Raw genomic sequence first — 21,264 nt, 5'->3', positions numbered from 1 at the left:
CGAGTCCCACGTCAGGCTCCCTGCATGGAGCCTGCTTCTCCCTCTGCCTGTGTCTTTGCCCCCCACCCTCTCTCTCTTATGAATAAATAAACAAAATCTTTTTTAAAAAATGTATTTATTTATTTTAAAGAGAGAAGGAGAGAGAGAGAGAAAGAGCAAGTGGGAGGAGGGGCAGAGGGCGAGAGAGAATCCTAAAGCAGACACTGAGCACAGAGCCCATCACTGGGCCAATGTGAGGCCTGATCCCAAGACCCCAAGATCATCACCTGAGCTGAAACCAAGAGTCAGTCACCTAACTGACTGAACCACCCAGGCATCCCACTTCCTTATGATTTCAAATGGAAGGAGTAAGATGGGGTAAGGAACAGTGGTGTAAAGAAGCAGCCTTCACTACAGTGTAAAAATAGATTTTCTTCAAACACTGGGTGGAGGATGGGTATTTGAAATAGCATGATATATAAATGCATTTAGTTTTTTTAAAGCTAGGATAACAAGTAAAATGTGGTGTGATGGAAACATGTATGTATGTGAGGGTATTATGGCAAAAGTATAAGGGGTTGGACAAAAGAGTAGATTGTGTATAAAAGAGAGAAAGCAACACTAACTATCCAATTCTGAGCTTTGGATGATAGCAAACTCTTCAATTTAAAGTGACCTCTTAAAAAATGACCTCTTAGGTAATCTAACCATTGGTGTTCTTAAAAGAAGTGCTTTGTAGGGCACCTGGGTGGCTCAGTGGTTGAGTAGCTGCCTTTTGCTCAGATCATGATCCCAGGGTCCTGGGATTGAGTCTGCATAGGGCTTCCTGTGGTTAGCCTGCTTCTCCCTCTGCCTATGTCTCTACCTCTGTCTCAGTGTCTATCATGAATAAATAAATAAAAATCTTTTAAAAAGTGCTATAGACATTTAATAACTATCATTCCGTATTTTTGATACAAAAAATACATTTTTTCTTTTTCTTGAAAAGATGCCCTATTTCTAAGGTAATAAGAGAAGCAAAGTGTAAGTTGTTAAGATTTATACATTTCTGTAAAATAATGGGGGCAACTATCCACCCCTACACACATGCACATACAGACACCTGCATGTGCACAGACACACAATTCCGTGGGAACGTCAAAATTGGAGTTTCTTGAATTATTACATTTGGTAACATCTCAGGCTGAAGTAATACATGGTCAGACCCAGCACACATGAAAATGAAAAAAAAAAAAAAAAAGCTAAATACCAGCCTAGATATGCTTGTGATATGCTAAAAATGAATTTCAAGTACTAAAAGCACCACATAAGAGGAAACTATCAAAAAACTGCCAAGTTTGAGATTTAGAAATGTCACTCACTGATGCTGTTTCCAAACAAAAAGCTTTTATTCTTATGGCAGGTTTACACGGCTTAACAGATAAGCTTGTGTTAGGTGTTTGCACGTCGCCTTTTAGAGACGTATTTTTTAAAACAAGAAAGTCAATGTGCATAAGGAAAGAAGTTAATGGGTTAAAAACTGTGTAAATGTTACTCCAGTAAAATTACAGCTTGTTGTTCAGATGAATACTCTTCACTTCTCGTATAGCTTTAAATTATGGACAAATGCTTGCAATTGTGAACTCCCTACATTGTGGCTGCCTGTTCCCAGGCTTCATCAACCAGGGCTGTCCAATGGGATTACTGTAAGCCTTCACGGCAGTCTGCCAGCCACTGATGAGAAACTCATACCCCTGGATGTTAGATTGCTCTCTTTATTCCATCCTTGTGATGGCCGTGATTGCTGTCATGGTGTTAGGCTAGAAATTAGCATTTTGTGGCCCAAATTTTGCCATCCAGAACATACTTTAAAAAAAAAAAATCAGAGCATGGTAATTTCTTCTGTCAAAAAAGGAATACAAGACTACCATGATACAGATGTCTGCAAAACTTAGGTCAGGGAATGTTGTTGTGTGGTCCTGGTTGGCAAAACGAATGCAGGGGGTGCTTTACTGTTATCATAGGCCTCTGCTTAGAAGCCAGTGGTTTTCATTTGATAGAACTAAGATTGAGGAAAATATGAGTTAGTCCTTGAAAATATTAAAATTAAAAAATAATCGTGATTTTAGCATTAAATTAAAAAAATCTGAATCTCGAGAGGCTCCCAAACTAATTTTTAGCACCATTTCAATTCTTATATCTCGAAGCGATGACAATATAATATGTGCTCTCTTGTAAAAGTTTCTTTCTGATACATGCCTGAGTAAACTGTGAAAACTGAAAGATAAAGGAGTTACGAAAAATAAAGTGGTAATATTCATTAATTTTGTTTGTGTTTACCCCTTAAATCATTATGACAAAGTGACCAAAGTAATGCTTTTAGCTTTTATGGCGTTCAGTGTTTTATATAATCAATGATGCTGTACATATCCTTACATTAATATTTTCTCTCTATCCTACATTGGCTTATATGTGCATACTTACTAAACAATTATTAAAAACTACTGACTTTTTAGGCTTTTTAAAAAAAATTTTATATGAACCTGTATTGTGGTTAGGACTTATATATAATTTAATTCTACTCTTTATGCTAGGGATTAATTACAGAAAAAGGAAAGAAAGAAAGAAAGAAAAAAAGAAAGAATAAATGAAAGAAAGAAAATGATTTAAATTTTCCTAAGAAAAGATGATATAGTTTCCTTATCTTCTGATTCTTCTTAGGCTATCCACAGACATGCTAATTTTTCCTGTCATTAACAGTGAGCAAGCTAGAAGGATTCTGACATGTAAGGTGCACAGTTTCTGTTAGGAGCCTTGATATTTATCCACCCAAGCTTATCCATCATCTTTAATCATGCAAAAGGCAGAATTACTTAATCATTTCATTTTATTGAAAAGAAAAAGAAAGATTTACATTAAAATGATGACATGCAAGAAAAAAATAAATTGAAAATGATTATGAGGAAAAGGTAATGCAGAGACTAAAGCTCCATTGGTTTTGTGATGCTCATTTAAAGCAATGATCTAGTCAAGCTAAGACATAAAAGCGATGATGATGTTAGCTGTTGGGGTACAGCCATCTTATCTTTACATTCCTAGTCCGCATTCTTAGAAAATTAGGTAGAGAGCGAAGACAAATAATTCAGCATTAGGCCTAATTGCCTAACCCTCTTCATTCTTATTCCAAATTGAATTATACCTTAATGATAATCTTATATAAAGAAACATTATTCCAATATTTAAATTCAACACCTTGAAGATCTTTATACAAAATACTTGTTTTAACTCCAACAGCACAAAATATGCCAAACCACTCAGACTGCAAGAATGATCAAGTTCTGTCTCTAGGCAGTAGTGTGTATTTATTTTTCACAAGCAAGCATGTTCTTTTTGTTTCTGATATATATTATCAATGTCCTTTACTTTTATGGACAATGATACATGTTTTACATAAGCGGTGTCTCTTATGCATTGCTTTCTACAGAGCTGGGTGAGCATATTTTAAAATAGTTGGTTGGTACATTTCCACTGTTCCCCTAGTCCAGCCTTTCTAGTTTATAATATTTCTATTTCTCCAGTTGAAACGTAATGATTATTTCAAAGATGGGGAATTTCAAAAAGTTTGTGAAGACACTGACAAATTTTAAGTATTTTTTATATTGTAGAAGACAAAGATTTTTGAAACAAATGGATCTTTCCCCCAATTTTTTTTTTTTTACCTCAAAATATATGTTGTCTTGTAAGGCTAACTTATCTATACTTGAAGGGAATAGTGCTTAAAACTATTAATTACATCAAATAAGAAGAGCAGTTACACACAGGAGAGTCGAAACTGAGAAAAAAATGTTTTTGGTCTTTCTAGGGTCACATAGTATTTATTCTTTTAACCTTGATTAGATAGGTATTTGACACCTACTATGTATCAAGAACTGTGCTAGCTATTGTGAGCAAAATTCTTGGTCTGCAAGATGTTTTATTACATTTTTACACATAGCATAAATTATTTGGAATCAAGAAAAAAAAGATGTTTCCTACTTTCCTACATATGTAATGGGACACATTTTCACTAAACTCGAATGTCTTCTAAACATATACATAGCTATACAAACAGTGATACTAAAACTAATTCAATATTTCAGCATACTCAGACTGTATATGGCATTCATAAAGTTTAATCTGAATTTAAACGGCACCATTTGAGATGATCCAAGAATATCACCGTTTTTCATATAAACATATATAATCAACAAAACAGCTCAATGTAATTGAATATAAAAATTAAAAGATACAATCAAAAGATTGAAATAATTTTTACATCTAAGTTACAAAGATTATATACAAACTCCAGTAATTGCAATTTTGAAAACCATATAATCTATATAATTAGGTTTTAGAAATACATGATTTATGATATCTTCCCTAAGGACCAAGAAGCATATATTAAAATTCAACTGTTCTTTTGCTCATCTAAAGTAACTTTAAATACCAGACTCTATAAATACTACTTTATACCACAATTCATTTGGGAAGATAAAGAGAAAATTCTGCTTTTTAAAAAATTTAACTTCATTGATGACTTTGCTGCTGGAAAATTCAAGAACTTCTTTTTATATTCTTAGACAGTCTTATCATTCATGCAGCCTTATTTTTAACATACAATAAAGAATAATAGAAAATATCACAGGGGAGGTGGTCGGGAGGATGGGGTGACGGGTGATGGGCACTGAGGGGGGCACTTGACTGGATGAGCACTGGGTGTTATACTATATGTTGGCAAATCTAAGTCCAATAAAAATATATATACATAAACAATACCACAATATGTCTAAATGAGTGGTTTTTTAGAATGAATTAAGCAAGTAAACTTTAATTTTTATATATATTAAAATTTTACTTTTATTTTAAAAGATATTCATATACAAGTTTTTGAAAATAGGCAACTGACACTAATTGTATGAATGTGAATGTGTAGTAGACTTTTAACTCTATTACTACAGAATGGAAACAATGAAATAAAATGTTCAAACTATTACAATTTACATGTTTTTACATAAATCCAAATTAATGCTATGAACAATTTTTTTGAAAAGAAATTCATGATTTTTTTCACAGCAATGGAAATTTTATTTTATTTTATTTTATTTTTTTATGCAATGGAAATTTTATTTCCTTTTTTTCAGTGGTCTATTTTAAATATATTGTAGTATATTTTGCCACAGACGAAATCAAATACCTATTATTTATGTTTGATATTGATATAAAATGTAATTAAAAATACAAATTTCTGCCATACTTTTTTATGATCTAGTTTTCAAAGGCAGAAAACAAATCAAGCCTAAATCATTTTATTCTTATATTGGTTATTGACCCACTGGGTATTTAAACCTTCAAATAAATCTTTTTAAATGTAGTTTTCCTGAAAAAGTTCATATATTTAAATTACTTGAAATCATCCATTACTTTAAAATGAAAATGAAAACCTAGGATAACAGACAGAAACAGAAAAAAATTAGAATCGCAGCATCAAATGCTAAGGGCATAGTAACAAATTTGGTTTACTTTAACTTTGTAGCAATAGGTGGCACTGTTACCTAAATACTCTTTGATTTGAATTGAAGAACAGTGGAAATGGGTCGTCTCCGTATATAATTTCATATACGTAAACAAATGAGAACACAGATGTAAACTTTAAAGATTCCGAGAGTTATATTGTTATCATTATTACTTACTATTTTTATTTATGTAGCCAGCAGTATGTCAAAAAGAAATGCAGATGAAAACTTATGACAGTAAGTACGATTGAACAGGAACACTTTTAGTATGAGTCGTGAAAATGGTGAGTTTTTAATACAAATAAAAATAAACCACTTAATGTTTTTCCTCCAAAATTTTACTTTAAAAATTCCAAATCCTGTGGGAATTAGCAGTGGAGATTTTCAGTTGTTCTCAAACCCCGACAATTCAGAATGCTTAACTTGATTAACAAAACTCATTCCATTACTGCCAGGTCTCTTCTGGCATTTTTTTGTGTAGTGGTATAAATAAGAAAGGTATCATGTGATGTGTATGTTGTTAAATAGTAATTCCTGACAATATGCAATTCATTAGGCTGATAGTACAGAAGTAAAATTCTTTCACCACTGCCAGCATAGTCACTGTTAACATCTGAAGGAAAAAAAGAAAAGGAATAAAACAGGCTATATATGTGTTCACAGTGTTTATATGTAAGTAAGCAGAGCAATAATGACCGAGCCTTTCTTTTTTTTATTTATTTTTTATTTATTTTTATTTTTATTTTTTTGACCAAGCCTTTCTTGAAAACACACAGCACTTCTGTAAAAGCTGGGTATGTTGACCCTATGGCAGGCAGATTGCAAGAAGACAATTCTTTCTTCTGGGGAGACACAGCCTGTCACCAGGACAAGGCTTGCTAAGTTGGGTGGAAGCTTGATTCGGTCCCCATACCTCCTGCCACCTTGGTGATGCAGCCCAGTGCAAGCCACAGTTTGCACCAAGCCTTGCAAATTGATTGCTATACCCACTAACAGCTGATGTTCCTTCTCCCAGAATTCTCAGAAACGATGGCTAAGCATATGATTTGATGGTCTTCGTGACGATGCTGTCTTGTGCTTAGATAATTCTTCCTTTTCTTTCTTTTTTCTTTCTTTCTTTCTTTCTTTCTTTCTTTCTTTCTTTCTTTCTTTCTTTCTTTCTTTCTTTCTTTCTTTCTTTCTTTTAAAGATAATTCTACTTTCTTAAGAGAGAAGCATAGCACTGTTTGCAGACAGTGACGCATGATGCAAGCCCTTGCTTCAGAAAGGAAGGGCTTGCTTCCTGCCCTGCTGCAAATGGTGCCCCATCCAGGCCTCCACCACCATGGATTCCCATGCATATTCTCTCTGTCAAACAGAACCTTGTGGCCCAAGATTGCATTCCCTTTCTGGGGAGACTTCTGCCTAATGTAAACAATGTGGGGATCAGCCTCAACTTGGGGCAGTTCTTAACATTCACCCCAGCTCCAGAACTTTCCACAGAACTGGGTGGGACTTCCATGGAGAACACATCACAGCTCAGCTTCTCCCTTTGCTCAGTGCTGCTTGCTCACTTCCCCTTGTACAGGGGCTGTTCCTTGGGCATTCATGGACAACCCTCTTGCACATGAACCTCCACCTGCAAGCCTATCTCCTGAGGAATCCAAGCTGTGCCCTGTATGAAGATAGGATGCCAATTGAAATAGAGGCCAGGGGACCTTTTAATATAACTTAGTTCTCTCCATTGTGCTTTACAGTGAGAAACTGTAGATCATAGCTGTGATAAGACTATTCATTTTATTTCATAAACAAGTTTTTGATCATAAAAAGACCTTAAAGAATGAATAACTGATTGAAGAAAAAAAAACTTTAATAGCACCTAACACTGCTTGATACTAGAATAAATGAGTGCTCAATAAATGTTTGGACTGAATGCTATACTAAGTGGATACAGTTGAACAGTATGGTTTTATCCATGTTTCTTGCACATCATTTATGTGTCAGTCCCTAGGGAGGAACAGAGTGTTAACTAAGATGTGGCCTCTGCTCTCAAGAAGCTACTGGATCAGCAGCATTTCCAATGTGTGCACAACCCACATTAGTGTATGCTCTGCTATTTAGGAAGAATCAGATACCAATTGTGTGGAGGAAACAATTTCCCAAGCATAGTTTTATGTGTTTTTCATATGATCTAAACCAAATCATATTGGGTAATTTGAATTTTTGTGTAAAGAACGATTTCTGTTTAAAACACAGAGTTGTACTCGTTTTTTTCATCGGATCAAATACATTTCGGTTGAATGCCATAGCTGAAATTTATTTTCAAAAAAAGATGGCCCAGAAAGTACTACTATAAATAATTTTAATGATGACCATAGCAATTAATACATTTTTTTTAGAGTTTCAAAGGCTCTTCTTTATTTATGCAATTCTGTAGTAGTAAAAATAGGACATGCATGCAACCACTACCTCTGCCTTCGTCCATGGCATCCTTCTCCTTAGGCCAGATGAAAATAGAATATAAAAATGAGTCTTAGCACGAGACTCCAGGGAGTTATCATTAATTGATTAAAATAGACATTGGACCTTATTTGCTACCCAAATCTAGTCAAATTATATCATTGTATAGTACAAGGCACTAAACTGAGATTTAGGAAAATGAAAACATTGCCTAGATATCTTTATCTAGGGTTGTAGTGCCCAATTTTCCAGTCTAGTTCCCTTTTTTATAGCACTGTCCAGGCAAATATTTGTGCTGCTGAGCTATTAAACCACTGCATTACCAAAATTCTTTTTTAATGAAAATGGGAACCAGTTTATAGATTGATTTTTGTACTAGGCTCCTAATGTATATTGTTCAAGCCAAATTGTTTGGCTTCAGAATCATTGTGTTCCATATTGTGCTGATTAATCATGTGGAATCTACAACAAGATTCCAGGTAGCATTTATCTAATTTCTTATATTAGTAAGCCAATTATCAAAGGCCAGTAGCCAATTTTAAGCTTTCATCAAATGTTGGCATTAGGCATTATTAAAATTTCTAATGATTTCTTGAATTCAAGAAGTGGATGAAGGAAAACTTGAGTGTCACTGTTTTATAACTGAGAGTGTCTTATTTTTTTTATTATAACGTATATTTTTAACTTTGTGGCAGGGGAAATGATCTACAATAGTGGGCATGCTTCTAATTCACCTTGCCACATTTTGCAGTTGAATATCCTAATTACTATCATGATTGTATTCAGTTTGTGAAGCCCGCTTCATGGAGGCATGATACTTGGAAAAGTAAAGCAAAACAAACAAACCCACCCCATTTTTTCCCTAACCGCTACAAGTAGAAACTTTAATAACCTATACATTAGAGGAATGAGATGCAATAAAATATGAAAAAGGAGAGTTCAGAAGATGGCCAAAGAAGAAGACATAAAGCAGCAACCATATCAGTACCTTAAGGGATAGGCTTTGAAAATAGTAATAGCTCTCCATGATTGATGCTTTGTGTTTTTGGGGTATTAATTGCTTTTATTTATGGTTGGAAAATGAGGTAGTCGAAGCACAGAGAAGTCAAATGACTTACCAATGAACCTGATACTGGGAGAGGTGAGATATGTGAGGGCAGTCTGATTTCTGAATTGGGATTCTGTTTTGTTTTTGTTTTTTTTTAAGATCTATTTGAGAGAGAGAGAAAGAGAGAGAAGGCAAGCAGGGGGAGGGGCAGAAGGAGAAAGAGAGAGAGAATCCTCAAGCATACACCCTCCTGAGCGAGGAGCCTGACTTGGGGTTCAATCCCAGGACCCTGAAATCTTGACCTGAGCTGAAATCAGGAGTGGCTACTAAACTGACTGAGGTGCCCCTGGGCTTCTGTGTTATTGTACTATAGTTGCCTCTTGGCAATTTTAATCAATATTAATGATGAATACATAAAAAAACATTTATATGAGGCAATTTAACATTTTATTTTAAAAAATAACAATGCCACCTAAAACAAATCTACAAAGACAACAAGATTGCTAAGTTATACGGCTGAAGGCAGCAGCTGCAGGGTTCTGGGGTTAGACTCCAGAGCTGGATTTGTCCTGAGACGACATGCCAGATGCTACATGTATGTGCAAATGGGCTATCTGTGGTGAATGAGTTCATAGAAGTCATGATGATCACAAAGAGATCAGATTGATGACATGAAAACTTTTACAATGATTTCTTACTTTAATCATTTAACTTTACTCACAAAGATATATACATATGTGTATACATATATGCATATATATTATTAGCTAAGTCTGCATATAAAAGTAAATGAATATTCAGACTATATACAACCATACACACAGATTCCTAGCAAACGTTATGTCACATATTTTTAGCAAGAGACAATATTGTGTTATATTTTGAGTAGTCCTTTACCCTTGCAGTTATCCTAAATACTTTTATCACAAGGGAAGGTAGGCTTATCTCAAAAGGTTATGTCAGTGCACATAATTTCTCAAAAATGTTTTCATTCAGTTTTCTTTAAAGACTTTGTATTTAAAGGAACTGGAAAACTGTGATCACCTGTTGACTTGTGTAAAACTATCAAAGCAAAGGCTAGTAGGCATTTATTTTTATGCGTGGTGTAGTTTATACTTTCTGTATACATACATAATGACAATCTTTGAAAAATTTGGTTCTAAATGTCAAGAACCAAAAAGAACTCTATCATGTGTGTTATTAATATGTTTCACTATCTAAAAGAATATTCCATCATGTAGTAGGAATGTCACATTACCATAATTTTCTTATATCAAATGCATGCATTTAGCAGGTACATTATGATAGCATCTGCCCTGAAAGAAGAAAATCCGTTTTATACTGAGCTTCATGATGTGCTAACGCTGAGCTGTCCAACCTACTTTAAAAATAGATCAATATTTTAGAAGTAATTTTTGTTCCTTTGTTTAGTAATTCAATACATTTAAATAAACTGGTTTCATGTTCACAGAATACAAAGTATAATACAGTTTTGTAATTATCTTGTAAACGGAGTCACTGTGGACATAATGGATCAAAGTGGGCAGAGTTGTATCTGTTTTTACTACTCGTGAAATTATGTATTTAGTCTAAATTTAAAAATAATTCAAAAAAATTTTTAAGATTTTTTATTTATTTATTAATGAGAGACAGAGACAGAGACACAGGCAGAGGGAGAAGCAGGCTCCATGCAGGGAGCCTGATGTGGGACTGGATCCTGGGTCTCCAGAATCACACCCTGGGCTGAAGGTGGCGCTAAACTGCTGAGCCACCCAGGCTGCCCTAAAAATAATTATTAAATCTTCAGTTTTTGGTCTGTATTAGAATAGTCATTTATGATTCTTATGCTTATAAGTCAAATATGATTTATTATAGGGATTTTTTTTAGATTTAAATATAGTTGAAAAAAAGAATATTTGTACATCAAAGGAAGTAAAACTGGGAAATTTTTACTTGCCTTATTATAATATTTTTAACTTAAATTTTAAAATTTAGAAATCTGTTACACATATGAATATAAATGATAGTTGAAAAATAGAAAATTGGCAATGTTCGACTATTTGGGGTCTTCAAATTTTCACATGGTTCTATTTAACATATCAAGAGATAATAATGCCATTGCTATCTTGTGTTATATTATAAAAATATAACTTTTCTTTGGAAATCAATATATCTATTTCTGTGACATATTTAACAACTATGGTCACAATATTAGTTCATCTGCCTCACATAGGAAGCCTTAGACTATCTGTTTAAACTTGATAAATAATCATGTTTTCATTAGAAGCCCCAAATTCTACAGCTAGAAAGCATATTACGCTAATCTTGCAAAATTGTAGCTGCTGTAGTAATCATCTATTATCTTCTTAGGTAGAGTCTGTGTTTTGGCAGAGATTGGGATTTTATCAGACTTCCACGGCAAATAGACTAGAAGTTTTTTGGCTCATTGCTTCCTATTGTCAAATAACACAGACTTAACCATTGCCCCGCATTGACTGTGACTACCCTGTTCATCTCTATACTTCCTCTTGTTTAGAGTTTCCAACTTGTCATCTCGGTGTTTCAAATAGCATGTCTGTGCTGTATGTCCACACCATGTACTTTTAGATGCTGCTTCTCTCTTAAACTCTGAGCCCGCATTTCTAAATTTCACATACACATACATATCACCGAATGTTAATCTTTAAGACTGAACTCATGCTTACCTCTAAAATACCTCTCCGAGACTGGCATCTCAAGACAATTGACATCGTCTTCCTAACTTCAAAGCTTTAGGATCATTGTTGACTCATCCTCTTCTTTCCTAGTTGATAAATTGAATTAGTGTTTATTTTTTCATTAAAATAGCTCAAATTTGTCTTCCCACTACTGCTGTTGATTCTGGAAATTATCATTACACACTAGGACTAACTGCAGTAGCCTTTTGATTTGCCTCCCTGCTAGTTTTCTGCTCTCCACACCATCTTTGTTATCATCACTAAATCCATGAGCAGATTACGGCCCACTTCCAAAATATTTCATAGCTCCTAACTGTGTATCAGATGAAGGGGAGATGACTTGCCTTCTTGTTTACAGTCCTCAATAATTTGATCATGCATTCCCTGACACATATTCTGTCCAGCCTCACCTCAACCTCTTTCTTAAGCAAATTATCTCTTTAGTAAAAATTTTACTTCTGGTGGTACCTCTGTTTGTCGGTCTCATTACTTGCACTTGTAATATTGCATGCACTGGAATGTTGGTTTCCCTGCCTACCTACCAGCTGTGCTCATCTAAGCTGTCCTAAAAGTTATTCTCCAATTCTTTGAGGACATTATATTTTGCACAGTCTTTTGATAATCTTTCCATTACTGTCTTGAATTACAGAGGAAAATTTATCATTATTTACTTTTTATGCTTTCTTTCCCAACTATGCTATGAATGTCTTGAAGGGAGATTAAGATGTAACCTTTTTTGCCTTTTCATTACACCTTAGTGTTTACCATAATGCCAACTGCTCAAAATGTGTTCCCAAAACACTTTTCAACTCTCTATAACATAATTTTTTTATAACATAAAATATTGAACAATCACCCAATTTTGGTTTACGCTCCATAGGCTTATTTTTCCCCCTTTCCTGAGATGCTACATACGTCTAACATATGTTTGTTACGTCTAACATACGTCTAACATACGTGTGTTAAAATATGTTTATGGAGTCACTGATGCTCTGATGTCTGATAAAGTTGTGCTTGCTTCAACTAACATTATCTCTAGACCATCACACTTATTTTTATTTTCTTGGTTTTTAACCCCTGATGGTCAGTATTTAGTTTCCTTTTTAATATTATCCATGCACCTCTGAAATCTAACAGCAGGAGAATTTAAATATCCTTTGTTCAAGGGGGTTGTGGGTGGCTCAGTCAGTTAAGCATCTGGTTCTTGGTTTCAACTTGGTTTGTGATCTCAGGGTCCTGAGATCCAGCCCCACCTCCAGCCTCCCGTGGGGCTAGTGCTGAGCTGGGAGTCTCCTTATCTCTCTGCTCCTCCCCCTGTAGACTCCCTCTCTCTCTGTGTCTGTAAAATAAATAAATAAATAAATAAATAAATAAATAAATAAATAAAATCTTTAAAAAGATCTTTTGTTCAAGAATTCAATCATTTTGCAGATATCCTCATGAGAGAAAACTGGGAGGTGAGAGGAGGGAAGTGGATTGCACAAGTGTGTAAAACTACTAAATGACACAGCATTTGAACAGCTGTCATCTGTTTCATGATGCATCAAAACTCCCTTTCTTTGGGATGGGGGGTATAGTGTCCTGGTCGTAATCCATCTGTCCTCCAGGAATCCCTAGATGCCATCTTCACCCTTCCTGACCCTGTTCCCTGGGGTATGACACCTATTTTGCATCACCCAGTCTCCCTTCCTTTCTGGGGTTTGGTAGTGTTCAGCTAATGGGAAGTGTCAGTAGGAAATGGAAGAATGAGGGAGGTGATGGGGAGAAGTGTGAGTATTTTTTATCTGCTCCCTCCTGCTTTGGGCTGTGATTGCCCACAGTCACCATGTCCTTCTGTGACTCGAAGGCCACAATGCCTCTTGAGCAGCCCCTCCATGCCTCCCACTCCCCCTGGGTTCCAGTAACTCTGTTCCCACTGTCTTTTCAGAACTAGCCTGGCTTCCACAGCTCAACTTCATTCCCTGAAACTCAATTACACCTCAGTTAATAGATCCTTCTTTAAAATCTCTCCACATAGCTGAGTTATATTCTCGTTCCTACCAGGAAATGGAAATGAACAATAGACCAAACGACCACTTAAAAAATGGGACGACTTTTTGATTCAGGTTTAGAATCCAAATTCAAGGGTTTCACTAAGTCTATTATTGCTTCTCATATCTTGGGCAGCATTTTTCTCTTTTTGGTTCATTTTCCACATGAAGTTAAATGAAAACTAAATTAAAATGCAAACATCTCCTAATTCTGTTAAGATGAAGAATGAAAGAAAAGAGATTAGATTTTCGTCAGAGTATTCTTCTTGAATTAAAAAAAAATGTATGTTTGGAATTATTATCATTTCTTTTGCGCAATAAAGTGCTTTTGGTAGAGTAGCCTTTTCCTTTTCCCTTTAAATGGCCGTGAGGTTGTTGAAGGATTTCTGTGTGATGGTGCAATGTTTAAATTAAATATAGATTTGGGAGTCTGAGCCTGCTGAGATGAGTGTGCTGAAAACATGAACGGACCAATCACAACAAACTGGAATGAATGATGGCCATGGAATTGTTGGCACTTGTTTATTTTGTAGACAAACAATTTGACTTTTTTTCAGCCTGAATTGAAACAAATGGCTTTAGTGGTGCCAAGATTAGATGATTTAGCCAGAGTTTACATTTCAAGTGAGTCAATTCTTAGGTTCCATTAAAATTACAATAAACTGGACACTAAAAAATAAATTTTGTCATTGCTACTTGCTTTTCCTCTAGAGTTTTGTAACACAACGAACAAGCTCTTTTTGTCTATTTTCCGTGTTGTCATCTCCAAGTCCAAAACAAACGCTGACAATCCATGCGATTACTTCTAGTCTTTAAAGATGTCCATCAGAACTTTATGGTTTGCCTAGACTACGTGCTCAGGGACTCTAGTCTTATATACCTCAGAGGCACTGAATTTTGTTCTCTCTGCACAGCTATAAATTTTTGGCAGAATAATCTAGCCCATTGTGTCTTAAAACTCTTTTAAATGTAAGGCATTTTTTTTCCTCTTGCAGCCCTTTTTTGTCAGATACAGACTGATACAGAACCATTCTTTTACTAACATTTCATTAAATTTAAATAGATAAATATGAAAACATATGGTCACATCTATGATTGCCTTATTTTACAATAGGGAAGTTGAGAAGTAGACTCCTCCAAAACAAAACAAAACAAAATTGACGCCAAATATGAATTTAGTAAGGGAAGTACAAATAAAATGCCTTGAGAATTCAGAAGAAATGGATTATTAGCATTATATTTTACACTAATAAAGTCATTCTACTTGTGAAGATATGACAAAAAGTGTCTAGCTAGACTGGAAATTCTTTAAGGATAGAAACGAGCCACATATATCTCTTCATGGGACAAAGCTTTGCTTCTGGCCCACAGTAAGAGTTCAATTGCTATTACTAAGTATTGAAATGGTAGGGATATTCTGGTGCGAGAGAGCTCAAAGTGACATGGCACTTTTTCATCGAATGTTCTGAGAAGGATACTGTCCCTGAGAAGGGAACCAAATTTAAAACAGAGATCATCAGAATTTAAAAAAAAAAAAAGTGTGTCTGCAGGATGAGACACAACTCCTCACATCCAATGCCCCCAAACAATAGGTAATCCCAGAATACCAAGGCTATGATGATCTCTCCTTTTTCTGTCAACCTCTATCTTCTGCCACCAATTTCCCAGACCTACAACAATAGGAAATAGTCACACCCAAGTGCTGTACCTCTTTTATGTGCCACAGTTAAATTCTAAGAGTACTGAGTATCCACCTCACCCTCAATAACTTTCTGTCCTACATTGCTTCTGCTACATATCTGATGACCAAACTCTATTGGAAACAACTCTAATATTGAAATCAAATTCCATGGATCTCCCTTTCTAACCTTCTAGCTTGCACTCCAATCACACTGGCTTTCAAATAATTTTGGAAATCTTTAGTCCATTGATTGCCAGAGAGGTTAAGATTTACTGCATGTTTTGTATGTACTGAACCCTATGGATACCACTGGCTCATGGCTTTCCCCTCACACTAAACTGGGAAATTCCCGATTCTGAATCAATCCAAATATTTGTCTTTCCACATCTGCATGCAGCTTGTTTAACACCATTGGGGAAATAACACAATAGTGTAAGTTGTTGCCACTTGGATTCATGAGGAACTCTGCTAGGAAAATTCAACTCCTACCCTCATTCATGTGGTTTTCTTCTCTCCACGGCAACTGTTTTAAACATTTTCTTTTGTCAAAGTCAGTATGCTCCTTTTGATTTTCAGAAGTAAAAATGAATTTCATTCAACTTTTTAGATGAAACAGAAACTGTCATATAGGACCTCCCTCAACTTTTCATCATAAAAATCTACAACAATTCAGGTCTCTGCACCACTCTTTCTCCATTCCCTCCTGCTACAGTAGAGAAGGGGTGCATTCTCCTATCCAGAGACAGTTCTTCCAGCTACACACTTGTGCCCATGGACTGTCATCATTCATTTATCATTCCCTCCCTTGCGTGATTCTGGCCCCTTCTTATTTTACTCCCACTCAAGTGTCCTGCAGCCTCTCCCACACCCTCATTATACACAATTTAAATGGTCTTTCTGGATCTGTTCTTATCCACTCAAACACCTTGCAGTTAATTGCCTGCTTCTTACCCCTCCTTCAAAGTCGTATTTCTCAAATAGTTTTATACATTTCCTATCCACTTTTTTCTCTCATGGCATCAGTCTTTTATCTATTATACCACCACCTTCTTCAAGATCACCATTGGCCTTCCTATCTCTAAATTCAATAGGTAATTAGTACTATCTTGCCTCTAAATCACATTTTCATAATAGATTAATTACTCATCATTGGCCTTACTCTCTCTAAATTCAATAGGTAATTATTATTGTCTCACCTCTAAATCACATTTTCATAATAGATTAATTACTCAAGTAATATATGTAAAAAGTAATGCTATTGTCCAAGACAAATTTCCTGCAGATTAGCTTCCAAAAAAAGAATATGACCTTTTACAAAATTCCATAGAAATAGGTCACATCTCAGTGCTCAAGACAACCAAACTTATCCAACCTCGAGATTTGGACCCCAGCCTCTTAATCATGTCATGGAAGGAACTGCAGCTTCCCTAAGCAAGAATGCTGATATGAGATATTCTGCAACAAGCTGGTTATATAATTTAGCTGCAACAGCAAGGCTTGGACCCCAACCCTTAATTAGAACAAGAAGGGGCCAGTGACCATTGGCCCAAATTGCAATCAATTAAATATTGGGTTAGAGCTGGAATGAAGATTCTGCTAGATTATATTTCTATTGTATCCCCTGAGTGACTAGATGAGAGGCTGATGTTTCTCTAATCCTGCAACTAAAAAGTCACATAGCCTGAGTTATTAGGACACCTCACCTGGAGTCTGATGAACAGCCTTAGTGGAGCTCTGTGTGCTGCATAAGAAAAAATGGAAATTGGGGACTTGCTGACTGGCTACTCATCTTGGTTTGGGCAGTTTTCTCCACTGAATACTACTGTTGTAGGTAGGGGATAATGTATGCCTTGGCAATTTGCCTGTGTTTGCAGGACAATTTGTAGACATTTTTCTTTTAAAATGTAAACAGAACAAAATTTATATAATAAAACTATTAGGTTCTTTTTCTATCTTCCCAGATCTCAATCATTGCCTCCAAATAGCCATTTTTAAGTTATTGACTAATTAATAAATATTTTTCCTACTAAGGTAGAATATACAAATGTAATATGGTAAATATGTAGAGATTGAATGAGAAATACATAAGAATATTTGCTGAAAAGTATATGTAGTCATTCACATTTATTATTTGACAAATCACCTTTTTCATCATAATTTGGAGATATTTCCCTGTCAATATTCATAGCTCTGCTTCATCCTTTTTTTTTCTCATTCTTTCTATCAGAAACTTATTATGTGTAATATAGATAAATCATAATTAGATTAGCTGTTCCCCATGTTGATGGATATTTCATTGAGTTCCAGTTTTTTATTATTATAAACAAAGCTGTAGTGGACATCCTTATAAATTGTTCTTTATGTGTATTTGTGATTTTTCTGCTGAAGCATATGAATTTTAAAGAATAATTATATTACTTAAGAATGTTATATTTTGGGGGGACACCTGGGTGGCTCAGTGTTTGGGCACTCGCCTTTGGCTCAGGTCATGATTCTGGAAGCCAGGATTGAGTTCTGCATCAGGCTCCCTGTGTGGAGCCTGCTTCTCCCTCTGCCTGTTATCTCTGCCTCTCTCTCTGTCTGTGTCTCTCATGAATAAATAAATCTTAAAAAAAAAGAATGTTATTTTTTGATGATCAGTCTGGTGTGAATGTGGAACAACTTCATAGGAAGTATTAAAGTGGAAGAGATTTATTATGTTCTCAAGTCCTAGAAGAGAGAGGCACAGCTTGCCATTCAGGAGGCCATGTAAGAGGTGCTCCAGGAAGTAGGTTTAACCAAGCAGGTGGGGAACTGAGAGAGGTGAGGATCCTTGGGCAAGTGCCTTTATGCAGAGTACACGGCAAAGACAAAACTAAAAACTAAAACTAAAAACTGAAGTGTTTAAATGTCTCTAGGCTATAGTCAAGAGTAGGGGCAAGAAGGAAAACTTGACAGGGACCAGCCTTATCACACTGGTGGGCCAGGTCACCTGGGTAGAGTGCTCACACCTTGTTTGTGGCAATGTTGAGGCATCAGGAAAATATGAAATTTTATTAATTTATAGTTCATTGTATATAAGAATGTAAGCTCCATGAAGATAGACACTTTCACGTTTTATTCTGCTACACCTCAATGCCTACAACAGTGTCTAATAACTAATAAGTAGATGCATAGTAAGTGTTAAACAAAGTACTAGCTATAGGTTGACCTGTACATTTGACATTTTGATTCATGTGGGCCAATGGCTTTCTAAGAAGCTCTATCAGTTTGGTATTACCAACTACATATGAAAATATCTATTTCCTCACACTCACATTAACACTGGATATCATAAATATATGTATATTTTTAGTTTTTGCTAATCTAATGGGGAAAAACAAAACAAAAATCTATTACTTAAATAATGAACTTGCTAATTGATGAAGTGATTTACAGGCTTTTAAAGTATTTATTGATCATTACAGTCTTTTCAATAAATTGTCTATCCTTTATTGTTGTCTTTACTCATTTACAGAAATTCATTACAAATTCGGGAGAGTAATAATTTTTCCAATGTACATTTATTTTTCATAAACTTTCAATGCTATCTTTTAGTGTATGGCCATTTAAAATGTCATAAAATAAAATTAATTAGTAGTCCTTTTGTTGGGGCTGTTGGTTAAGCATCTGCCTTTGGCTCAAGTAGTGATCCCAGAATCCTGGAATAGAGTCCCACATCAGGCTCCCTGCTTGGTGGGAGGTTAGCCTCTCCCTCAACAGCCTAATCATGCTCTCTCTCTATCTCAAATAAATAAATAAAATCTTAAAAAAAAATTAAAATACTCCTTTTGTTGATTTCTTTTATGTGTTACTTAATAAGGCCTTTTATACTCCCTCAGATCATGTAAGGATTTTCTCCTAGTATTTTGTTAATTAAAATATTTATTTTGTCCTCAAAATAGAGTTGGGCTACAGTCTTCAACTACGGTTAGAAAATATCAACTTCTATTTGTATTTGGAACATTCCTTTATACATTTTGAAGATTTTTTTTGCTTTAGAATTTTTCTTTCTTCTGTCATAATTGTTTCTTTCTCTCTATTTTTAAGGCTCTTAAACTCTAAAAGTCTTATTAGAGAATTGGAGATCTACTGGATTTTGAGTTTGTCCTCTTTTTTTTATCCCCAAGTACTTTCCATAATTTTATTTTTCTGTGTTCTGAAGATTTCCTTAACTTAACTTAGAGTTTATTGATTTTTTTGACATCATTTTCTCATTAAGCCCATATGCTTGGTTTTTAAAAAGTTTATAATTTAACAATCTTATTTTGTAATTTTCAAAGACTGTATCTTGTCTTTTACTTAGTCATTTGATAAAACAACTCATCATTATTGTTTAAGTATTTTGTATTTCTCTGAAGACATGGATTCAAATTCATCTGTTTTCTGAATAGTTTGTTTCCTGTGACATCATATATTTTGTGTGTTTATTCAATAGCTATCTTTTGTGAAGCATATTTCCCTCAATTATTTAGAGAGATCTGTGTGTCATCCATACCTTGGGAGTTGGATACAGTTAACAGGCATGCATCCTTGTAGTGGGTACAGTTTATTTTCCAAAGGTCACTGCCAAAATGTAGGTGCTGATTCGGAGAACTGTGCATTTGACTGCATGTACAAAATTGGTTGACTATTTTAGCGTGTATAGATTTGTAGGTAGGCCCTACAGAAAATTTTAGTGTATTTCTCTCGTGGGAGAAATTTCTCTTCCTTCTTTGGGGAGTTGTGGCACTCTGTGTTAATGCAAGCTCAATATGTGTCCCCACAACACCATCAATGCTGCTTATTAAGAATGCAATTTTTAAAAAGATTTTATTTATTTATTCATGAGAGAGAGAGAGAGAGAGAGAGGCAGAGACACAGGCAGAGGGAGAAGCAGGCTCTATGCAGGGAGCCTGACGTGGGACTCGATCCAGGAACTCCAGCATCACGCCCTGGGCCAAAGGCAGGTGCTAAACTGCTGAACCACCCAAGGATCCCCAGGAATGCAATTTACAAAAATTTACTAATAAATCTAATTGTATTAGTTTCCTACTACTGTGTAACAAATTGCCAAAAATGTAGTGGGTTAAAGAAAAAACTCTCACATCGTCTCATAGTTCAGTAGGTCAGAAGTCCAGTAATGACATAGCTGAGTTTTTTGCTCGGGTTCTCATAAAACCGCCATAGAGATGGCACCATAAGATGTTACCTATGGCACCATAAGATGTTACCTATGGTCTTGTCTGAGGTTCTAGGTTCTCTGCCAGACTTATTTACAATATTGGCACAAGTGAATTCCTGTGGTTATAGGACTGCAGTCCCAGTCCTTTGCTGTTCATTAGCTAGAGGCTGCTTTTGGCTCTCAGAGGCCACCTGCATTCATTTCCAGAAGACTTCTCCATTTCCAAGTCTAGCAGGAGAGAATCTCCCTCAAGTTGAATCCTTATCAGGCTTCAAATCTCTCTGATTTCTCTGGCCTTCAACCTCTAGATTTTCTTCTAAGAGCTAATCTCATTAGATGATGCTCACTTAGGACAGACTCCATTTGATTATCTCAACTGATTAGGCAGCTTCATTACACCTGCCAAAATTATTTTTGCAGTATAATGCAACATAATCATAAGAATGACATTCCACCACATTCACCGGCTGTGCCCACACTCAAAATGAGTACATAGACAGGTGCTAGGGACCCCCCCATCACCATATTTGACCTTATACTTGCACTTATGGCTCCATAGGATCAATGGAGGCAATATAATGTAGTTAAAGACCAAATGGATCACAACATATTTGAAAAATTTATTTCCTGAGTTAGACCAATAAAAAACAAAATGAT

This window comes from Canis lupus, chromosome 28, assembly GCF_048164855.1.
Source record: "Canis lupus baileyi chromosome 28, mCanLup2.hap1, whole genome shotgun sequence".
Taxonomy (NCBI): Eukaryota; Metazoa; Chordata; class Mammalia; order Carnivora; family Canidae; genus Canis; species Canis lupus.
This window is presented reverse-complemented; position numbering follows the sequence as displayed.